Source organism: Cupressus sempervirens, chromosome 1 (assembly GCF_028749045.1).
Source record: "Cupressus sempervirens isolate cs-2001-9-10 chromosome 1, ASM2874904v1, whole genome shotgun sequence".
In the NCBI taxonomy this organism is placed as follows: Eukaryota; Viridiplantae; Streptophyta; class Pinopsida; order Cupressales; family Cupressaceae; genus Cupressus; species Cupressus sempervirens.
In genome coordinates this window covers 795,241,507-795,264,908 of record NC_143118.1, presented here as the reverse complement: position 1 = coordinate 795,264,908, position 23,402 = coordinate 795,241,507, and the positions used below count along the sequence as shown (strand labels likewise).

At 36.3% G+C, this 23,402-nt stretch overlaps 1 protein-coding gene across 6 annotated transcripts in view; it reads right to left on the bottom strand.

The window, feature by feature from the left end:
* Positions 1 to 19,923, bottom strand: part of LOC149580269 (uncharacterized) — a 97,036-nt gene extending 77,113 nt beyond the window's left edge. The window contains exons 1-2 of one of the 6 annotated variants that reach the window (XM_089790179.1): positions 19,783 to 19,865; positions 19,477 to 19,571 (exon numbers count right to left, since the gene is read on the bottom strand). The gene's annotated coding sequence lies outside the window, so the exon portion shown is untranslated. The other 5 variants (XM_089790176.1, XM_089790174.1, XM_089790177.1 and 2 more) reach the window with 5 other exon arrangements.
* Positions 19,924 to 23,402: the final 3,479 nt, after the last annotated feature.

Here is a 23,402-nt window from a genome sequence, read left to right as displayed (position 1 = left end):
GCTGTCTGATCTGCAGTGCAAATGTATAGACAAGAATACTATTAAATTAGAATACATTTGCATTGCAGATCAGACAACAAATATTCTGACCAAACTTCTCTCTCGAGTGAAGATAGATCACTTCAGGATAAGACTTGGTATGGTTGACTTATAATACATTTGTATTCTTTAAATTATTAATTAAATAATTTTTGTTAGGCTATTGACTATTATCGGCTTTACCATTTGTATTCATTATCTAAGAGGTGACAATCTCTGAGATAATAAACACTTCTATAAAAGACATTATGAGAGATGACGATCTCTTAGATAATGTGTTGAATGGTAGAGATCTACTATCAGATCTAGCTGAGTTCAAGATCACATTGTGATGTAGACATTTCTATGCCTATGAGTCACAATCTTGGGTAAAGGAAGAATTTAATCGTTCTCCACAGTTTATCCTCTGAACTGGTAGATCTAAACTCATAATCATATTGTGATATAGGTCTACCAGTATCTATGAGTCACAACTTGGATAAAGGAAAAATTTAATCGTTCTCCAGATTTTATCCTGTATATTGCATTCCATGCAATACTATTATCACAAGTATAAGTGATAAGTCATATCACAGGGATACTAATATGACATAGTATCATGTGTTCAATGATACCACATGCTTAGAAGATTCAAATAGATATAGAGTATCAATCTATGCGTATTCATCTTAATCAATGATGCTAGATATGTTATCTCTCAGTATGATTATCAAGTTAAGAGGGAGTGTTAATTCTGTAACTTCGATCTCATACTGATCTGATTGTACAGATTGTATAGTTGTAATGAAGTATGAAGTTCCTTTATAGGGATTGGCCTCTTATATTAACTAACCTAATAGGTGGCTAATTGTGGAAAATATTATAATGTGGTTATGCATAGTGTTAGTATCTTTACTAACTAATATATTTCCTTTAACAATGTCGATCTTGAAAAAGATATTTATTAGGTTATATTGGCTAACTTGGGAGGAGACATGTCCTTTCTAAGGACATGCCTCTTGAGTGCAATATATAAATGAGGTAAGGATGAGGTTACAGGACACACAAGATACAAACAAGTCTGCTCCTCTACATTGCTGCCTTGTACGATTTATTGCAGAGATAAACACATTTTCAGAATAGTAATTATACTATTGTGTAATAATCCTTGCTAGTTATGATTAAAGATTTCAAATCTGAACTAAACGAATTTCATAGTTGGCAGTAATCAGAATATGAAGGTCTGGTATTTCTGCTTGAAATAAAACTATAGGAGTAATCTCACAATCATTCATTAAGATGTAAATCAGAGCATACAATTGAACCCAAATACTTTTCCTTTACCATTTTTTGTTATAATAGTAAAGACCAATGCACACCCGATGAAGAAAAAACATTCAAATGAACCGGACAGTTCCTTACAGATGGCTAAGTGCAAACTCGTGGAGGCAATACTCTACTCAATCATAGTTCAAAACCATTGTAATTATAAGTTTGTTCGCTTACAAGTGATAACAATGAGATAGATGTGGCGACTTAGAACTGGGTGTTTGTAGACGGAAACAGATTGTTCACGTGACCAGGTACTCTGCAATGTTGTCACCGGCTACTCCTCAGTGAGAATCACCACTGAGAACCTTTATCCTTGATGTAGAGTCCAGATAGCCATTCCCGTAAACTGCATAAATCCCGTGACCATTGCTGATATTGGTGAGACTCCCGTAGTGTATTAGTTCCAACTCGTCGATTGCACCACGTGATTAACATAATTGATCTCCAAGGGCAAGAGGAGAGGAATGTCAAATATTGGGAGGATGTGTGGATGACGTTCCAACTGTGCTTGCTCACGAGTATATCTTATGAGACTATATGTTAACTTCCTGTCGATTGTAGAAAAGACCACACTAGTCCACGCCTTCCAGTTTTGCTCCTATGATCTCTTAGTTGACATAACTATTGTTCACCATCTATAGAAGAAAACGATATGTCTGAATACTACTACTACTGTATGCTTCAACCAATAGCTTACTTCCAATCTTGAAAAAACAATGTCACAGGTCTCCTTCCCGATTTCTACTGGAATTTGCCTTTTGAATCCAGAAATGAGGTGCTAGGGTGACGTCCAACTTCCTCAAACAACTCGAGGGTTTTCGTCCTCAAAGTTTTGCCAGTCACATTAAAGCAACCAGAACATACAATATCTTGAGTTCATAAAATCTTGTGTGTCCTCTCCCAAGACAGAGTCTCATCTTTATAACCTCGAAGTGAGGCAAAAGTGTTGGAATAAGAGATGTGGGATAAAACACCAATTTCATCTTCTAGTCACTTTATAAAGTGAATGCCTTATTAAAACATAAAGTAACCTTATTAATGTACTTTAATACATTACATGATGAACTTAAGACAAGTCTTCTCTTGTGACTAGCAGGCATCCTTACTGGTAATGTTGTTAATCTATCTGGATGTGGAGATAGATTAACCAGGCACCAAAGGAACTAGCATGAAAGAGGGGACATGACAATCCTCCCTTCCCGCGATTGCTTGCCCTCAAGCAATCTCAATGCTGGATGCTATAAAATAGACTCACATTCCCAAGTGGCGTCTTCGTACGATAAATCCTTCCAGTGGACTAGATATTCTCTGATAGATCTATTTCGTAGCTTCCTTTCCCTGGTTTCAATCACCTCTGCTACCTCCAATACAAGTCTACCCTCCTCATCAAGTAGAGGCAAGCCCTCTGATGGTACAACCTACTGACCAATTTCCTTCCTGAGGCACACGTGAAACACATCGTGGATTTGACTGTCACTAGGTAAATCCAACTTGTAGGCAACCTCACCAACCCTCTTGCTGATGCATTAAGTTCCGTAAAATCTGGGCTTAAGCTTTTCTAACCCACTTTTCTTCAAGGAGCTCTATCTATGTGGCTGGAGACAAAGATAAACCATGTCACCTATCTCGAAACTCCGCTCAGTACGACGTTGATCAGCATATAACTTCTATTTATTCTGCGCCTGCTGAATATTATCTCTAAGGGATTTGAGAATATCATGTTGATCCTGGACCCAATCTTTGGCTAAGGGAGCCCTACTATCCTATAAAGCCAAATCAATGAAAAAGAGAGGTTCATAGCCATAAAGAGCGCGGAAAGGAGTCATCCGAATGGACATATGATAGGTGGAGTTATAGCAATACTCCCCCAATTACAACCATTTAACCCAAGCTCTTTGCTAACCTGCAATGTAGCTTCTCAAATACCCTTCCACCCATTTATTCAATATTTCGTTCTGACCATCCGTCTACGGGTGATAGCTAGTACTGGGTGTCAACTCAGTACTTGCCAATCTAAAAAGCTCCTGCCAAAAGGTGCTGATAAACCTGTTGTTCTATCACTCACAATAGTCTTAGGTAATCCATGAAGACAAAAAACCTCTCAAAAGAACAACTCTACCACCTGAGGGGCTGACCAGTTCGCTGCAATAGCAAAAAAGTGCACGAACTTAGTCAATCTGTCTACTATCACAAAAATGCAGTCCCCGCCCTGGACCCTCGAGAACCCTGTAATAAAATCCATGGAGATACTCTCCTGCCTCTGAGCTAGAATAGGGAGAGGCTGAAGTAAACCTACTGGGAAGCCCTATTCTGACTTGTTCTATTGACAAGTCTGGCACTCTCTAACATGCTGCAATACATTGTCTTTAAGCCCCTTCCATAAGAATCTCTCTCTATCTGCCTGTAGGTTTTAAAAAAACCTAGGTGACCCGCTGAAAATGCATCATGTATAGTGTACATAATATTCAACTTAAGTTTAGATTCTGGTGCTAGGTAGATTCTATCCTTATAATATATGATATCATTTATTACCTTGTACTAATCATCCTGAAGTAGACCATCCATAATCTGACAAACGTGAGTATTTTTATAATACTCAACTAACAATTGGGACCTCCAATTTGCTAAAATCTCGGAAATGGCGCAGCACTCCATCACTGAGGGTCTCCTAGAAAGTGCATCAACAACTATATTATTTTTACCCTTGACATATTCAATGTCAAAATCATATGCTTGAACCTTGTTGACCCATTTTTGTTGTCTTTCATTCAACTCATTCTGTTCCAGAAAGTAACGTAGGCTGTTATGATCAGTCTTTATTGTGAACTTACTTCCTACCAAGTACTGTCTAAACTTGGCTAAAGCGTGCATTATGGACAGCATTTTCTTATCATAAGTAGAATATCATAGTTCATTGCCCCTAAGTTTCCTGCTCTCAAAAGCTATAGGATATAGGTCCTGCATCAAAACTGCCCCGATTCCACTCCTTGAAGCATCACACTCCAAAACAAAGGGTCTAGAAAAATTAGGAAGTGCCAAAATTGGGCACGTGCTCATCACCTGTTTTAGTCTATCAAAGACTGCCTCTGAATCCTCTATCCATCTAAATACCCCTTTTCCATGTCAGATCGGTAAGGGGGGCTGCTACCTGGGAAAAACCTTTAGCGAATTGCCTGTAATAAGAACAAAGGCCAAGAAAGCCCCGCAACTCAGATACATCTCTCGGTGGTGGCTAATCAAGGATTGCCTATATCTTTTCCTGATGTACCTTAACTCCCTCTACACCAATCACGTGACCTAGATAGAGAATCTCAGTTAGTTTGAATTCACACTTAAGACTCCTTTGCAAATAAAGAGTGTTCTTCCATGAGGCTAAGGATCTCATCTAGGTGTTGCAAATGTAACTCCCAAGTCCTGCTAAAGATCAATATGTCATCAAAGAAGACTAGCACACTCTTTTCCTAGCTTCTTTTTTAAAAATGTGGTTCATGCATGACTAAAAAGTAGCTGGTGCATTGGTGAGCCCAAATGGCATCACCAAAAAGTCATAGTGTCTATAACGGCATCTAAAAGTTGTCTTATGCACATCCTCATGATGGGAACCCGATCAAAGATCTATCTTCGAGAAATAAACAGCTCCATGAAGCTCATCCAATAACTCATCAGTGCGGGGAATTGGATACCTATTTTTAATGGTCCTTTTATTAAGAGTACGATAATCAATACACATCTGAAGGGTGCCATCCTTCTTTTTAACCAACACCACTGAAGAGGCAAAAGGACTGGAGTTGGGCCTAATATGTCCCATATCTCGCAGTTCCTTAATCATCTTCTCTATCTCTTCCTTGTAATGCTTGGGGTGACGATAAGGAGTGGTAATGATGAGTTTGGCACCCTCCTCTAGCTCAATGATATGCTCAAACCCTTTATCTAGTGGAATACTTGGGGGTAAATCCTCAAATACCCTCCTATGTTTGTCAAGCGTTGTCTGAATGCCACAATGGTACTGCTGTCTTGTATCCTATGTTTCCTTAGAAGAGATGAAACACTGTGTTGCCCACTCGATATCATTATGCCTCAAAATGGCTTCCATCCTATGAGCTCTTATCAACCTAGGCTCCCCTTCTGGCATAGCCTTGAGGACTAACCTGTCGGCCATCCTATGAGAACTCCAACTGCATCTTCTCATGATCAACCGTATATCTGCCTATGGTTTGTAACCACTATCTCCCCAACATGGCATCTAGTCCATCTAAATCCACCACATAAAAATCTGCCTCAAGAAGGAAATCATCAAAATGAATCGGAAGTCCTCACACCTTCCCTACGCATCTCAATCTCTCACCTCCTGCCACCCTATCCTCAAACTCAGGTATGTCATCAATCAGTAAATTCCTCTTGGTTACCCATCGTGAGCTTCTGAAGTTGTGCGAGGCACCTATATCCAAGAGACATATAATATGTTGTCCCCTTACAATTCCTTTCAAACGAAAGAGGTGTCCTGTGGGATTGCTAGAAAATGATGCTATGATAGGAGGCTGCCCCTGGATACCTACCTTGTTCCCTCTAGGTGGTCAATCCTCGTTCTCCTCCTCATCACTGCCCTCAACATCGTTGCCCTCCTACCTGCTCATCCTCCTCTGAAAGTACCTCTACATAATGTATCTTGCCCCTACCAAGACATCTATGATCCAACGTCCATGGCTCTGTACAAGTGAAGCATAGCTCCTTCCTTTTGAGTTCGTTCCGTGTCTCAAGTCCATCCTGGGAGATATAGCCTTATGCTAATTTTTGTTCTTTTGGAACGAAGAGGTCCCCTTATACGTCTTCTTAGGAGGCTGTAATATCGAAGAGGGTGACTCTAGATCATGAGCGATCTTAATAGTATCATCCAAAGTGTTTGGTTTAAGTACCTTAACCAAACCTCTATATCTATCCTACAAACCCTTAGTGAACAGCATTACCTTAACACTATTTTGTCATGTCAGGGACCATCACTGAGATCTACTGAAACTCGTCAATGAAATATCAAAAGATCCGCTCTGTCGTAGTTGTGCCAAATCCTTGTAATAGACCTCTGTATCTTTCTTGTCAAAGCAAGTAATCAGCTTAGAGTTGAAAGTCTCATATGATGTAATGAGACCATGATCTTGGGTAACCAACCCGTGATGCCACCAATCGTACGTCACTCCCTCTAAGTGCATCGTAGCAAACCCGATGGCTTCTATCTCTAACATAGGTTTAGAGTTAAGTACGTGTCTAGCTTGTGAATCCATGCTATTGCAGATGTCTTATCGCTGCCATCAAAAGTAGGGAGAGATAATTTGTTCATAGTATGCTTTAGGTCCCTATTTGGTGCTCTAGGCCTCCTATCCTATTGCTGTCTATCTGACTCCCTATTCTAATTTAGATATTGGACAAAAGACATATTCTATTTAATAGAATCAGGGAAACAAATCTCATTCATCATACATTGCCATAACATTGTCCGGTAGTAAATTTGGTGTTGTTGGTGGTGTTGCCTCTTCTTCTACATTAAACACTAGCATTAAAGGCCTGTCAGTGTTATGTGTGGTAGCCCTAACAGCTCGGGCTGATCCAGCTACACTATTTTCTCTACTGTGATGGCTCGGGGCTCTTCTATTAACAAGAGCTAATTGTTGTATATTAATAGCGGGTTGTTAAAGTGCATCAGCTATGTTATTCTGCCCATCTATAATAGCTCACAATGTTTCCCTTACTTCCCTATCCTACTCAGTTTCATTATGTGCCATTTGAATGTTGTTTACCTATTCTACCTGTTCAAAATGATCAAACTGTTTAGTTTGTTCAGTTTGTTCACTTGTTCCAAAAATCAATTCCTCATCCACTGAGTAACTATCTTCAATATCAATATGTTCTAAAGAATCTGTTTGTTCCGGCTGTAGATGGCTGAATTTATAATGTCTTTTACTCATTCCCAACTGACATTTTTGGATAAAAATCAGTCTGCAAATATTTTGGTTTCTCATAAGATGGCAGGTCTTGTGGCTCAGATACCATTGTAAAAATCCTTGCTACTTATGATTAAAGATTTCAAGTCTAAACTAGAAGAATTTCGTTAAATAGTTGGCAATAATCAGAATATGAAGGTCTGGTATATCTGCTTGAAATAAGACTATAGGAGTAATCCCACAATCATTCATGAGCTGTAAATCAAAGCATACAATTGAACCCAAATACTTTTCCTTTACCATTTGTTGTTATAACAGTAAAGACCAATTCACACCCGATGAAGAAAAACATTTAAATGAACTGGACAGTTCCTTACAGATGGATAAGTGCACACTCGTGAAAGCAATACTCAATCATAGTTCAAAACAATTGTAATTATAAGTTTGTTCACTTACAAGTGATAACAATGAGATAGACATGACGACTTGCACCTGGTTGTTTGCACTCAGAAACAAATTGTTCAAGTGACCAAGCACTCTGCAATGTTTCCATCGACTACTCCTCAATGAGAATCACCACTGAGACCCTCTATCCTTAACGTGGAGTCCAGATAGCCATTCCTGTAAACTGCATAAACCCTGTTAACATTGCTGATACTGGTGAGACTCCTGTAGCATATTAGTTCCAGCTCATCAGTTGCACCACGTGATTAATTTAATCGATCTCCAAGGGCAAGAGGAGAGGAATGCCAAATATTGGGAGGATGTGTGGATGACATTCTAACTGTGCTTGCTCACGAGGATACCTTACCAAACTATATGTCAACTTCCTGTCGGCTCTAGAAAAGACCACACCAGTCCACGCCTTCCAATTCTACTCCTATGATCTCTTAGTTGACATAGCTACTGTTCACCATCTATAGAAGAAAATGATGTCTAAATACTACTAATACTATATGCTCCAACCAATAACTTACTTCCAATCTTGAAAAAACAATGTCACAATTCTCCTTGCCGATTTTTGCTAGAATTTGCCTTTTGAATCCAAAAATGAGATATTGGGGTGACGTTCAACTTCCTCAAACAACTCGAGGGTTTTCGTCCTCAAAGTTCTGTCAATCGCATTAAAGCAACTAGAACTTTCAATATCTTGAGTTCATAAAATCTTGTGTGTCCTCTCCGAAGACAGAGGCTCGCCTTTATAACCTCGAAGTGAGGGAAAAGTGTTGGAATAAGAGATGTAGGATAAAACACCAATTTCATCTTCTAGTCACCTAAGTCACTTTATAAAGTGAATGCCTTTTTAAAACATAAAGTAACTCTATTAATGTACTTTAATTCATTGAATGACGAACTTAAGACAAGTCTTCTCTTGTGACTGGTAGGCATCCTTACTAGTAATGTGTCGTTAATTTATCCGGATGTGGAGATAGATTAACCAAGTGGCAAAAGAACTAGCACGAAAGAGGGGACATGACATATTGATTAAACTTCATATACAGGTTTGTACATTGAAGACCATCTTCAGCACTATAAAGATATTATCTCAGTCTGATTTAATAGCAGAATTTGCAGATACTTTACAAAAAGTAGTTAGTAACTTATTTTGGATAGTCAACGGTATCTAACTTTTCGTGTTCATAGAAAAATAAAGTAGTTATTTCAGTTTTTATTGCCTCCTTTTCTTGCATGTAATTTTTTATTCTCATAATTATTATGTTAAATGGGATTGGTGGCTAAAACACCATTCATTGAATCTTAGAACTCTATAGAAAGGTGGCTCTAAAATCATGACAGTTTAGTCACTATTCCCCTGTCAACTGTAGCTTGGAACCATGAAAAATCTTGCTTCCAAAAATAACTTCTTTTATATTGTCTTGTGAATGCAACAAGGGTCACAAAAATGAGCAAAAATATGGTGACGTGTTAGCAATGGATCTAAAAAAGAGATTTAAGAGATCTAGCAAGAGTTACAAAGGTTATTATAGAACATATAAAATTCCTCCAAACTTTTGTGTGCATTTTCACAAATTCAAGTTGTATTGAAAAGGGGGTACATTCTCCATACTCTGCCTGAGGAATGATAACTCTCAAGGGACTCCGTTAGGTTTCAATATAAGCTATTGTTGGTTGCTAATGGTGTGAGTTTCATCCTCCATTCCCAAAAGATTTATTGCTGTCTACACTAGATTTTAGCCTGCATTAACATTGTCTCTCATTGGTTAGTTGCAAGAGAGTAGGGAATGGTATAGTTTTCGCCTTAGGTTTAATAAAAAAATTAAATCACAAGAAGCGATCTTCCAGAAGACATGCAACAGACAGCCAACCAAAAGGAAACAGGATGCACAGAGCAGAAACAAGCAGTAGCATCACAAGTCTCATGAAATACTAGCACATAATTTGTAGGGACTTGAACCTCAATGCCTCCTCCATTTTAGCAGGGTGTTTAGCAAACAAAGTACCTCGTACACATTTCTGACTCATGATTTTTATCAACATTTTACACAATACACCCACATAACAAGATAGATAGCAGATTTTAATGCTGGACAAGGTCCAACAACAAGCAGTATGAGAAAGGTGAAGTCAACAAGCATATAACCAAGGAAAAGATCATTACAAAGAAAACTAACAGCATAAGTGGCAACCCTAGGAAACTTTCTCAAACATAAAGATGACTTGGGAATCCAATACTCTCAAACACATTTCAAGTAACAGCTATGCCAGATGGTATTTTCAGCCTTTTACTTTTTCTTGTCCAATGCTTGCATACTTAACACTTCAAGTGTGACATTAATTGTATTTATTTATATGCAGCATATACAAAACTAAAAAGGACATAGTCTAGGAAGAGTCTTAATTAATACATTGTCATCTAAAGTGTAGTGTTAAAGTCAGCAATGAAATGTCACAGGTTGGTACAATAATTATATCAGTCACAAGAATCTCTCCAGGCGGTGGTAATGTCCCTTTAACAAAAAATTACCATACACATTCCCTATGGGCATAGTATCTATATAAAATTTAGTTGCAATTTTATTATTATAACAGATTCATCCATCTTCTGATGCAACAATAATGGATGGACATCATGCAAGAGAGACATAATCATATCGTAGGTATTGATTGATTCAAATAAAATGTGGAGCAAACTAATACCTGGTTAGAATGTGACTCCATCATCCCAGTTTGGCATTAACTTGTTGAACCTTTCTTAAAGGGCACAGAAAGGAATTGACGTGCATGTAGAATTATGGAGGGATAGGGCCACAATTTACCACTAAGCCAATGGTGGATATGTAGTCCCAAGCAAAACCTAAAAGGTGTCAACCATCCCATGGGAAGACAATTTGAGAATATAAAGTCAATGGAAGAAGGCCCCCCCTTGGCTTCCTTAGGGCATCTACCATGCAAAATTGGTACTTGGCTTGGCCATGTACCCAGAAAACAATCTTTACCTCTGTATTGTTATCCACTAGGGAATTGCAAATTCTGGTAGGGTACAATATATATTGATATACGCTCAATTGAAAGTCATGTCTGGTTGAATAAGACAAGTATGTAAAGCGATATATAGATACCCAATTGGTATGCAATTCTCCATATATTTTTGACTCATCAGATAGAAAAACAGTGAACTGCACTACATAAAGATGGAAAGTTGATCAAAAGAGTATCACTAGAAAACAATATCCAAGCATAATCCTCTAGCAGCTATTGATACAAAGTTAAAGATTATTTTATATGTCATGGCCAAGCCAAGTACCAATTTGGCACTGTACAGTTTTTATGGAAGACATAATGACTTTCTTTCTGTTTACTCTTGTAAAATGTAAATCTGACCCTAAAATCAGAAACTATGTTCCTTTGAGAGCCTGCTTCACATACATTCAAATATCTCCAACTGACCCTAAAAACGGAAACTATGTTTCTTTGAGAGCCTGCTTCGCACATACATTCAAATATCTCCAACTAGCTAAATTGGTGAAGGTATCTAATTATAGATAAAGAAAAAGAAGATTTTGATTCAAGAAATTGGAAATGCAGAGAACAGAGAGTTTTTGGTCCAAATCTAAGTGTCTCGGCCAAAGACTCAAAATGGCATGTCGACGTCTGCTCAGCGTGCTGTAGTCTTGAATGGACAAGACGAAAAAGACTCAAGAAGAACACAAATACTGTTCTGTACTCCAAATAACTAGTGAACCCCAGAATCAAAAATAAAGCAGCAAATACTAGATAACAGAGATAAAAAGAAATGAAATAAAAATTGATATAAGCCCTTAGTTACCAGATTCGTGCCCTAGAGGCTGGATCCGGATTTGGATCCAATCCGGGTCTGGATCCGTGGCTGGATTCGTCCGGATTCTTCCAGTTTTTTTTTTCCGATTTTTTTTTGTAATCGTGGATTTGATCCATAAATTCATACTATGAAATGATTTAGAATCATATATTCATACTTTGAAATGATTTAATTTTAGAATGATGTATATTTCTCTCATTTCTTAGTATACATAATGCATACACACACACACGAATCCTCCAAGAATCATAATTGGGAAAAAAATAATTACAAATCCACGGATCCGATTCACGTGCCCTAATCAGATTCATTTCACAAATCAGTAACTAAGATATAAGCAAATCTCTGTGTGTTTAGAGAGGAAATAATGCTTGGAGCTATTTCAAGAGTTGCCCCAATCAAGTCCTTGTTTTGGAAATCCCACTTCCACAACAGGCAGATATATATAGATTAAAAAAGAAAATAGATAAAATAATTTAATAGATAGGGGATGTGATAAATTCTAAGATGCTCAAAAACACGAGAGAGATAAAAAAATATTACCCAATGGTTTGAGAGAGCTGAGAGAGAGAGAGAGAGATTTTCAGAAGATTCTTGACCAAGACCACCACCAATCAAGCAGATGACAAGTATTCAACTGCTCAAAACTGACATTTGAATGTTAAGATGTCATGAAACATTAGCACAATGTATGGACACTAGTGCACACACTATTGTCCAAACAAATCACACTCAAAAACAATAGGAAACAAGAGAAACATGTGGCTAACACAAAACTAATGCAATAAGGTAGCCATTTAAAAGGACTTTGAACATCCTAAGAAGAAAATGCTAGGGGTATGAACACTAAAGTGGCTACAAAAGTGGGGGGGGGAATTGCAAAGGGGTAAAACAATTTTCAACTCTACAACTCTATATTGTTCCTAATGTGTACCCATGGGTATTATCCTAGTGACCAAGCTCGAGAATACAGGACTCCCTACAAAAGCCAAAGGCATTTTCTTTCCATTTACTTTATATATTGCTTGTATTATGTGCCAGTCGGCTTTAACCTTGTGACCAACTGATCCGAATTAAGAATTCAGATTACAATACCCTGTGTAGAACCTACGGTATTGTGAATTAATTGAAAAACCATTAAAATGCCACAATAGATGATTTGCAAGCCAAAAAGTGATCCATTCCATTCGAAAATAGAGTTTATACAAGTATGATGGATCCCAAGGGTCATAACTATCCCTTGGAAATGAAAATGAAGAGTCCACAAGATAATTAATTACAAAATAAATCCAAACAACTATAAAAAACTACAAAAGTCTAAACTAAAAACTATGTCTACTTGTAGAAGTCATAACTTTCTACTCGTAGCTCAAAAACACAAACCGTCAGAATTTCTGGAAAGATCTTCTAAAGTTCTCCGTTTTGTGTCTTAAGTCTTAAGCGTAGTACTATGACTTCTTGGCCCTACCGAAGCCCAGAAATGCCCTGGAGGCCTCCGAAAATGCAAAATACTAGAAAATAGAAAATACCGAAAAAATAGATTTCGGTATTTTCTCATTTTTGCTTGTGCCAACATCTTCTGCATCTTCCTAGACTGTGTTTTGATCATTCCTCCCCCCTTGAGAGGAAATGGGCCCCATTTCATCCAAACTTTCCATTAGATGTGGAAAATGAAGCTGGATTTGTTCATGTGTAAGCCACTTTCCCTGTTGAACAAATTGTCCTGCTTTTACCACACGATATAAATAGATTGTCTGGTTCCTCAAATTCTTCATCACAACCTCCACAATTTGGTCACTTTGGAGTGGATTAATAACTTCTGGATTAAACTCTATATGACTGATTTCTTCAGCAACATCTGCAATGTCTAGTAAAGGAGGGAAATATGGCTTCAATAGTTCTACATTGAAAACTGGATGGACACCCAAAAATGGAGGCAAGTTGAGTTCAAATGCATTTTCAATAACTTTCTTGATGATCTTATGGGGACCATAATGAAGAGGACGAATCTTTTTATGAGGGCCTTGTAAACGTTCCTTCTGTAAATGCAACCATACCTTATCCCCAACCTGAAAATTATGAGGAGTTCGATGTTGACCATGCCTCTGTTTATACTTCTTAGTAGTCTGCTCCAAAATTTCATGAGCTTGCTGCTGCAAATAATGAATTTTATCAATGAACTTCATAGCTTTGTCCTTCTCCTTATCCAAGCATGGTACCACGTCAGGTTGCATAACTAGGATAGAAACATTAATCGGTGCTAAGGGTTGATATCCAAGACAAACTTCAAATGGGTTGTGGCCAGTTGAGCTATGAATTGCCCTATTGTAGCTATGTTGCACATATGGATGGCTCTCAAACCATGTGCGAGGATGTCTAGAGTGATACGTACGCAGAATTTGAATAATCATTCGATTAACAACCTCTATTTGACCATCTGTTTGAGGATGGAATGCAGTAGACTTTGTTAGTTTTGTGTCCATCATTGCCCATGATGAAGACCAAAATTTACTAAGAAACCGAGTATCCCTATCTGAAATAACGTTTTTTGGTAGCCCAAAATGAACCCAAACATGCTCAAAAAAGAGTTTTGCAATTTATTCTACAGAGATTGCCTTTCTACAGGCCACCAAGATTGCCATTTTTGAAAATCTATCTACTACAACATATACACAATCATGCCCATGTTTAGTGGTAAGAAGACCAGACATAAAACCCATTGAAATTGAATGTCACGGTTTATCTGGAATAGGAAGTGGTAAATATAAACCCAACTTACGATTTGCAAGCTTTGCAATAGCACACGTTGTACATGCTTGAATGTATTCTATCACATCATTTTTCATTCTTGTCTAGTAAAAATATTTTTGTAGTATAGCAGTAGTCTTACCTATTCCAAAATGACCAGCAACCTTACTGTAGTGAGCTTCCCATATTAACTTCTTACGTTCTTCCTCAGGGACACAAATCTAGCCACAGTGGCAAAGCATTCCATCTTGTAAGTAATAATCATTCACATGTTTACCTTCCACAAGTTGAGTATTATCCTGCCCATACAAGTGGGCCCAATTTTTTGTTTGGTGACCACACAATTGTAATACCATACTTATTCTTGCAATTGGCAGCCTACTCAGTCAATCTGCTACCTCATTGGTGCTTCCTTTCTTATGACGAATGTTCAAATGAAATTGTTGAAGATAAGCTAACCATCTTTGGTGCCTTTCGTTCTATAGTTTGCCTTGTGTTTGCAAAAATTGAAGGGGTTTGTGATCTGTGTGAATGATAGTCTCTTTTGCCAATATATAATGTTTCCACTGCTTACAAGCTTGAACAATAGCGTATAATTCTTTATCGTAGATGGGATATCTACGCACTGTATCAGAAAATGTCTCACTATGGTAGGCAACTGAATGTCCATGTTGCATGAGGACTGCTCCCAAAGCATATTTTGATGCATCAGTTTGAATTTCAAAAGATTGTTGTAAATCAAGAAGAGATAAAATGAATGTAGAACATAACCTTTGTTTCAACTCCTCAAATGCTTGTTGTTGAGCACCTGTCCACTTGAATTTTGCTTTCATACCTCCCCCTAATGACTAATTCAAAGGCCAAGACAAATGTGAAAATCCAAACACAAATCTGCGATAAAAGTTAGCTAAGCCCAAGAAGCTATGCAACTCTGTGAGATTCCTTGGAGCAAGCCAGTCTTTAATTACTTGGATCTTTTCAGGATCAACATGAACACCTTCACTATCAATAACATATCCCAAGTATTTAATACTTTTCATACCAAAATAACATTTTTCCTTATTTGCATAGAGTCCATGGTCTTGCAATGTAGACAATATTTGTTCCACATGTTGCAGATGTTCTTCCCATGTTTTGCTGAAAATTATAATATCATCTAGATACACAACTACAAAAGAGTCAGTGAATGGCCTAAGCACAGCATTCATCATCCTCATAAATGTGGCTGGGGCATTTGTGAGGCCAAAAGGCATCACCAACCATTCAAATAATCCCTTTGGATTTAAAAGCCGTCTTCCATACATCTATTGATCAATTGGTACTTGATGGTATCCAGATTTCAAGTCAATTTTAGTGAAGAATTTTGCCCCTCTAAGCTGGTCTAAGAGATCATCTATCTAAGGAATTGGATATCTATTTTTTACAGTTATCTTATTCAATGATCTATAGTCAATACAGAGCCTCCATATACCATCCTTTTTCTTTGCAAGAACAATTGGGCTACCACAGGGAGATGCACTTGGGCGGATATGTCCTTTCTAAATCAATTCTTGTATCTGCCTTTTTATCTCATCATTATCTAGAACCGACCTATATACTGGCTCATTAAGCAATGGGGCTCCTGGTATCAAATCAATAGAGTGTCTAACTTGGCAATGTGAGGGTACCCCTGTTGGTAACTCAAACACATTCTGAAATTTTGTTAAAATCTGATCCATTGATCTTTGTTGTTTTGTTGTGATGGACACCATGGAATGAGAATTACACACACTTCTTTTGTTCCTCAGGACGAATCATCAATAACACAAATGTACCAGTTTGGGCTATTAACCTTCTACATTGTTTTGCACTAATCAAAGATGCAAAGTGTGCAAGACTTAGCTCTGGAATCCTATACTTTTGTCCACCTAATTTGATTGTCACACTTCGTGGTCTAGACTCATACACCCCGTGACGTTGATACATGTATGGCTGTCCTAATAAAATATCACATACATCAAGAGGAGCTACATCATAAATCACCTCATCTTTGAACGGTTTAATGGAATATGACAGATGACATTGCTTGTTTACTTGAATATCTCTCTCTTGGCTCACCCATCCCATAGAATATGGTTGTGGGTGTGATGTTTTCAGATTCAATCTTTTTACAGTCTCAGCAAATATCAAATTCTTTTGACAACCACTATCAAAAATAAAATGCAAAGCTTTTCCTCCTACCCACATTTGTGAATGGAACAATCTTTCTTCATCATCACGAACAAATACCTTTGTAGGGTCCACTATGGCATATGGATCAGCCTCAATGATTTGTTCATCCTCCTTTTGTTTTCCAAAATTTTTCAACTCGGGTGCAATAGCTTCTTGATGGGTTTCCATCATTAAATTCTTTATAGTTCTACAATCTTTGGTGTTATGAGAGGGACTTTTATGGACTTCACACCATATACCTAAGTCTTGCCCTGTTTTTTTTATGCCCCATGTCTTCTTTGCTATTGTATTTGGAGATGGCTCCATGGTTGTTTGTTTTCCCATTGACTTATTACCTTCACCTTTCCATTTGTTGTCCACTGGATTTTCCCTCCTCCCTTTTTGTTTGAACTTCTCCTCAATTCTTGATGCATATTTGAAAGCACTAGACAATGTTTCTATATTCAAGAAATCCATTTCAGTCTGAATATATCTATGAAAACCACTCTTACAATTCAGAACTCAATGTTTTTCTGAGTCTTTGATGCCAAGCTTTGCAGAGAGAGCATGAAATATGTTGGTATACTCCTAAACTGATTGGTCTTTCTTTTGTTGGAGTAATTGCCATTGCATATATTTCTGTTCATAGGTATCCTCAAAGTAATATTCTTGTTCTATATGCTCTACAAATTCTTCCCATGTGGGTTTTCCATCAAACATCGCGAAAAATTCATATCCATCCTCAGCCTCTTGGTTTTCTTCAGTTGTTAAGTGAACCTCCCATCCCAACTTCACATGATTCTCAGCTTTGAGGAGGGCAAAGGTTATCTTTTCAATATCTGAGAAATTATTAACACAAAAGTACCTCTCCAATTTGGACAACCAATCATCAACAGCATCTACATCAATCTCTCCTTGAAAAGTTGGAATATCAAAATTTACCTGCACCTTGAATGGGGTTTGCCCACCAAATTTTGGATTGCTCAGACTAGTGTGTGCCTCTTTTTAACCAAGCATCTCTAAAAATTGTTTCATCATTTCTTCACGTTGCTTATTTAATGCCTCTTCCACTAGTGTTTTGAAGGATTCATCCATCCCCTCGGTTTGTTGTTTTGCCATATGCGACCATGTGCATCTCAAAGGAAGATAATCTGAGAGATCTCTTGTGCCCAATCCCAACCTTCAATAAGCTGACCACGTACGATGGGACATACAGGAGCAAATAAGCTCTGATACCACTAATCTAAATTAATAATTCAGATTACAATACCTGGTGTAGAACCTGCGGTATTGTGAATTAATTGAAAAACCACTAAAATACCACAATAGATGATTTGCAAGCCAAAACATGATCCATTCCATTCGAAAATAGAGTTTATACAAGTATGATGGATCCCAAGGGTCATCACTATCCCTTGGAAATGAAAATGAAGAGTCCACAAAATAATTAATTACAAAATAAATCCAAACAACCATACAAAACTACAAAAATCTATACTAAAAAAATAGGTCTACTTGTAGAAGTCATAACTTTCTACTCGTAACTCAAAAACACAAACCGTCAAAATTTGTGGAAAGATCTTCTAAAGTTCTCCATTTTGTGTCTGAAGTCTTAAGCGTAGCGCTACAACTTCTTGGCCCTGCCGAAGCCCATAAATGCCCCAGAGGCCTCCGAAAATGCAAAATACTAGAACATAGAAAATACCGAAAAAATAGATTTCAGTATTTTCTCATTTTTGCTCATGCCAACATCTTCTGCATCTTCCTGGACTGTGTTTTGATCACCACGCTCACGATAAAACCTATGTTTGTGAATCAGCCTACTTATAGACAAAAATTGCCTCATGTACAAATGCACTATTGTATCAAGCACGGTATAGCCATACAAAGTGATCTAGAGAACAGTAAATAAGGATCCATATAAGGTGAAATTACTAGCTTTTGATGTGATAAAAGATATCTTAATGGTAATAGATATTGAGAGACTTGTAGTCTGATAAAAAGAACATCATTAAATGAATGAATGTTTAAAATTTTACAAAGGCCAAACAGCCTAGGGAACCCCCTAATAGCCAACAATACAAATAAATTAATAATGAACCCCTGGAAGACTGAGATCCTTTTAATCTCTTCTAAACAATAGATTAACCTCCCAAATAAGCTCTACCGCCAGGGAACCAGAATAGTGGTAACACAATCATGAAGTAGCGTACGATAACTAGAATAGACTTATTAGACCGATTGATTCATTAGTCAAATCTGCAGACGGAATGTTGACAATAAACATGAAATGGAATTCTTCAACAATTGATATGAGATTATTTGGCGATTGCTATGATACTAACCGCACTGTTGGGTTCTAATAGAAATGCCAATTCATCATTTCTATTGTGCCTGTGCAGGATTATTTACACACTATCCATACAGGCAGAATTCCGTTGTATCTCTGGAGTGAATGTAGATACAGAGAAAGCGATATTGAACAAAATTGTTCCCAATATATTATCCATTGTCAACAAGAACAATAACCTTATTTTTAATAGTCACTTCTAGAATACCCCTCAGTCATGGGACAGATACAAGGCACTGCTCCACGTCGTGTCACTAATGCACTTCTTGGCATGCTTTATCATAGCCGGCAGTTTCATGGGCGAGATTCACACCTGACTCTTCACTATGGTAAGGCTCCATTTTCACCATTCTTTAAACACCGGATATACAATTAGTTGGAAAAATAAATCCAACTTAAATACTACAAATGCCACAGCTGTCAAAGATTTCAAGGAAATCGCAGTATTCGTAATGCTAAAGAACACATACAAATCAATTGTAGCTTAATGCTAATGATTAAAGAATGTAAGAGTATGCAAGGGAATATTGATAGCAGCTTACATTCAAATGAATAAGTCTACTGCTGACGAGTTGAATAATCAATTAACTATTTATCTAATTTACCATAGCAAATCAATCTTCATGATAAATGGTCCAGAAATGGTATCACGGAAAAAAAATTAATCAATGTCCATCTCAAAATGCACAATCGACAATCTCTGTTGCAATAAAGAACAACGTAAGGTAAGCTAGAAAAGATATGTGAACCTAAACAATACCCGAAACATATCATAAACATTCAAACAATCTAAAACGGAATTCGCATAGTTCCCCAATAAACCCTAATAACGAATCCAGCGTTGTAAAACTTTTCAATAACGAATTCAGAAAAAGTTCCGTTGAATGCAATAGGAATGAGATTTGCTTCACCTATAATGTTCTTCGGAATTGCTTTTGCCAACCTGCTTTTTCTGAAAATGGGAGTTTGAGGTCTTAAAATTTGTCACCAACTTAGGGCCCGTTTGGTTGCTACAATACAACCGGAATAGGAATAGAAAATTAGAATATGATTTGTATTCTTTGTTTGGTGCATAGAATAGGAATAGGGAATAGGAATACGTATTCTCATTTTAGTTCCAAAATGAGCTTTTGTCCATTTCAAATAATACCTGTAATTGGAATTTCTATTATTGCATTCATTTTAGCTTTCTCAAATTTGGTTAAATTTTCAAATCCACTTTGACCTGGGGTGAGCGCTGGAACTTTGTTTTCAATATTTTCAAATATTTCAGTGATTTTCCAATGGCACCGATTGCATTTTCAAAAATATTTTCAAATGGCGCCGATTGCAAGTTAACCCTATTCCAATTTAAGCTTGCATAACCAAACAAGGGATAAACAAGATTGGATTGCATTTTTCCATTCCTATTCTTCATTCTCCATTCTCATTCAAATTTTCTATTATAATTCTCAATTCCTATGCTTGCAACAAACGGGCCAATGAAAATGCCAAACGTTCAAAATAAAAATTAAAAACTATGGTATTTATATTATGAATTGGATTTTGAAATCTTTGATTTGGATTTTCGAACTTGAAATCTATTAAAATTTATTTTCTCACTGTTTGGTTCAAACTTTAAAATATTTGATATTCAAAATTTGTTATTTCAAGTCCATTTGATTTAAAATACGAATATATGGTTCAAAAAAAGAGTATAAAAGTTACAATGAGAAAGGCGATATCTCGAATTTATTCAAGAACCTATTCATGATGCTTCTAACTTTGCACATCCCAAACATGTCAATATTCATTGTAAAATAAAAATTCAAGAAAAAGTTAAAGAAAGACAAAAGAATTTAGTTGTGTGGTACTAGTTATTTTATTTAATCCAAACATGAGCAAGTAATAGAAGATAAAAATATATGTATATTAAGTATAATTTAATTAAAATATAGATATAATATATATTAAATTTATCTTTTATGTTTATTAAATATAATTTTATTTAAATATAGATTTTATTTATATTAAATTTTAATTTATAAATGTATTAAAGTAATTTATATAAATATTTGATAATGGAAGAATAGTATATAAGATTAAGATTCTCCTTATAAGTATCTTTAATATCATTTTCTATGTTATAGGTTTTTCTCTAAAACCTTTTACTTTTGTTAATCCTCTCCTCCTCAACTAATTCATTTAGATTGCTCACTTTGGAAATGAATTAAAATAATAATGAAAATAAATATATATATCTCCTACAAAAACATTTTTTATAACCTTGTGAGCTAAGAAAAGGGCCACCAAAAAGTTTATTTAAGGAAAAAATGCAAAATACTTACAACAATGCCACCCTTGATGAAACCATAAGATTATGAAGCAAATAGTTTGTTTTTATAAATAAAAGCAATAAAATCCATGAAATGAGGAGAGGAAAAAAGAAATTGGAAATAAAATTAGAAATATAGAGGACAGTGTGACATTCAAAAACTGAACGATAAAAGGAAAGTTTTATTATAGCAAACATATCACTAAAATATTAAAAATGGGCAAGGGTTGACAATTTTCCAACAACAAAATGCAAAAATCAGGAGCAAAGCTCCCACATATAAGCCTATCGGCTTAATTAAGAAAATAAAATAAGCATTGCAGTTTGTATTAAGATTTTATGAAAGAAAAGGTGGTTTTTTTTAAGGAAAAAATAATCTTTAAGCATCTTGAAATAATAAGGTTAAAGTAGCTTATGGAATCTATAAATAGCACACACTCTAGACAAGATGCCAAGAATCATAAGCTACCTATAACTTCTTTTTATTGTGAGCGATATATTATTTCTTCTATCATCCTTCTTATGGGGGGATAATTACTTGTATATACATTATGTATGTAGTTCTAGGGGGGTCTCGAGTACTCCATCCATCCACACATCCTGTGTGTTTTCATCTCTCTTTTTGGGGGAAGATATTTTCACATGATGTTTTCCCTCTTTCTCCACTTTATGAGAGATTTCATTTCATGTATTGTTTTGCATATTATACATGGGTTCCTAGCATGGCTTAGTAGTTGGTTCACATCATGCATTGTGAGTTTAAGTTCATTCTCCTAAGTTGTGCTTAAGAGGGACCATTGATGTAATTAAATATTCACTAACTACACTTTACTTAAGCTTACTTAGGATAATGCATTGCATAGTAGTTTATCGTTGAGACACCTAGGAGTTTACACCCCAATTAAGCACATGGTGTTGGAGAGTTTAAATCTAGATGGTGATAGTTGTAATCTCAATTCACTTCATGTGTGAGATCCACCTTTAGTGCACATATCATTATCATCCCCATCATTGCATGTACTTCATTGTATAATGGAGGATGATCCACCTTTGGTGCACATGTGATTCCATCTTATATAGGTGATATGTTATCTTCTCTTTATCTTTGTCTCTTATTGCCTTGCCTATATATGCAAGCCTATCATGTACATTTGAAAATAGTCCAATAATGTAATGTGAATACCCATTATAAATAATAGCATTATTGCATGTTAATGCAATTATCTTGCTAAGCTCTTATAGAAATTATTTTGGTCTTTCATTTAATCCTATGTATTATGTAGTTGCCAAAAACTCTAACACTCTCCTTCCATACATGCCACAAAGCCATGGAGAAAGACATGATCTAGATAGCAAACCATAATGATTTAGAGTTTAAGCATGACCAACTTGATAGGAACTCTTAACGAACAGAGTTCAAGTAGAAGACTATTCGAGATTCAAGCAAAAGTATTCCCTGCATTATTTTGCAAAAGGACAATCATAAAGAAGATGGCCAATAGTATGATTTGACACATATAGTTGAGCCAACAATTTTGTATATTTTGATTATTTCTTGTGTCAATATTCCTATTTTACTTCACCATCCAAAAGAAATCCCCTCATCTAGGTGACCCCAATTTATCCCAACATAATTTTTGGGCTCCATCTTTATGATATTTTATATTTGTTTGAACAATGTAACTGAGCTTAACACTATATCCACTAAACATGTAATCACACTAGATATGATTTCATCATCATTGATTCTAACATTCATTCACTACTTAGTCAAATTATTTTTTTATTTACAAAATAATGTATCTCCTTAGGGATACATAGCCTATCGGTAGGAAGCCAAAAAAAATGTCACTACGAGTAGATGATTAAGTGTAGTAATTTGCAGCATGCCTTTCAAATCATAGCTTATTGTCTACAATCTAGTCCTTATGTTTATGTATTCCACACTCATGTGCCCATCCCAAGAGTCCCACAATAATTGAGCCTTTTTGTCATGATTGATCTTCCATGAGAGATAATCAATAATAAATTGAATGACATTCCCACATGAATCTTCAAATTGTTGAAACACCACATGAATTAGTAGTAGTGAGGATCTTTGATGGCTCTAAAATATCTAGATATTTTCTTTGCAATGTTGTACCATGGCTTATTAAGAGTTTGATACATTTTTCAAACTAACTCTATGCCCAAAGCTATATTTTGATTTTCTATTCT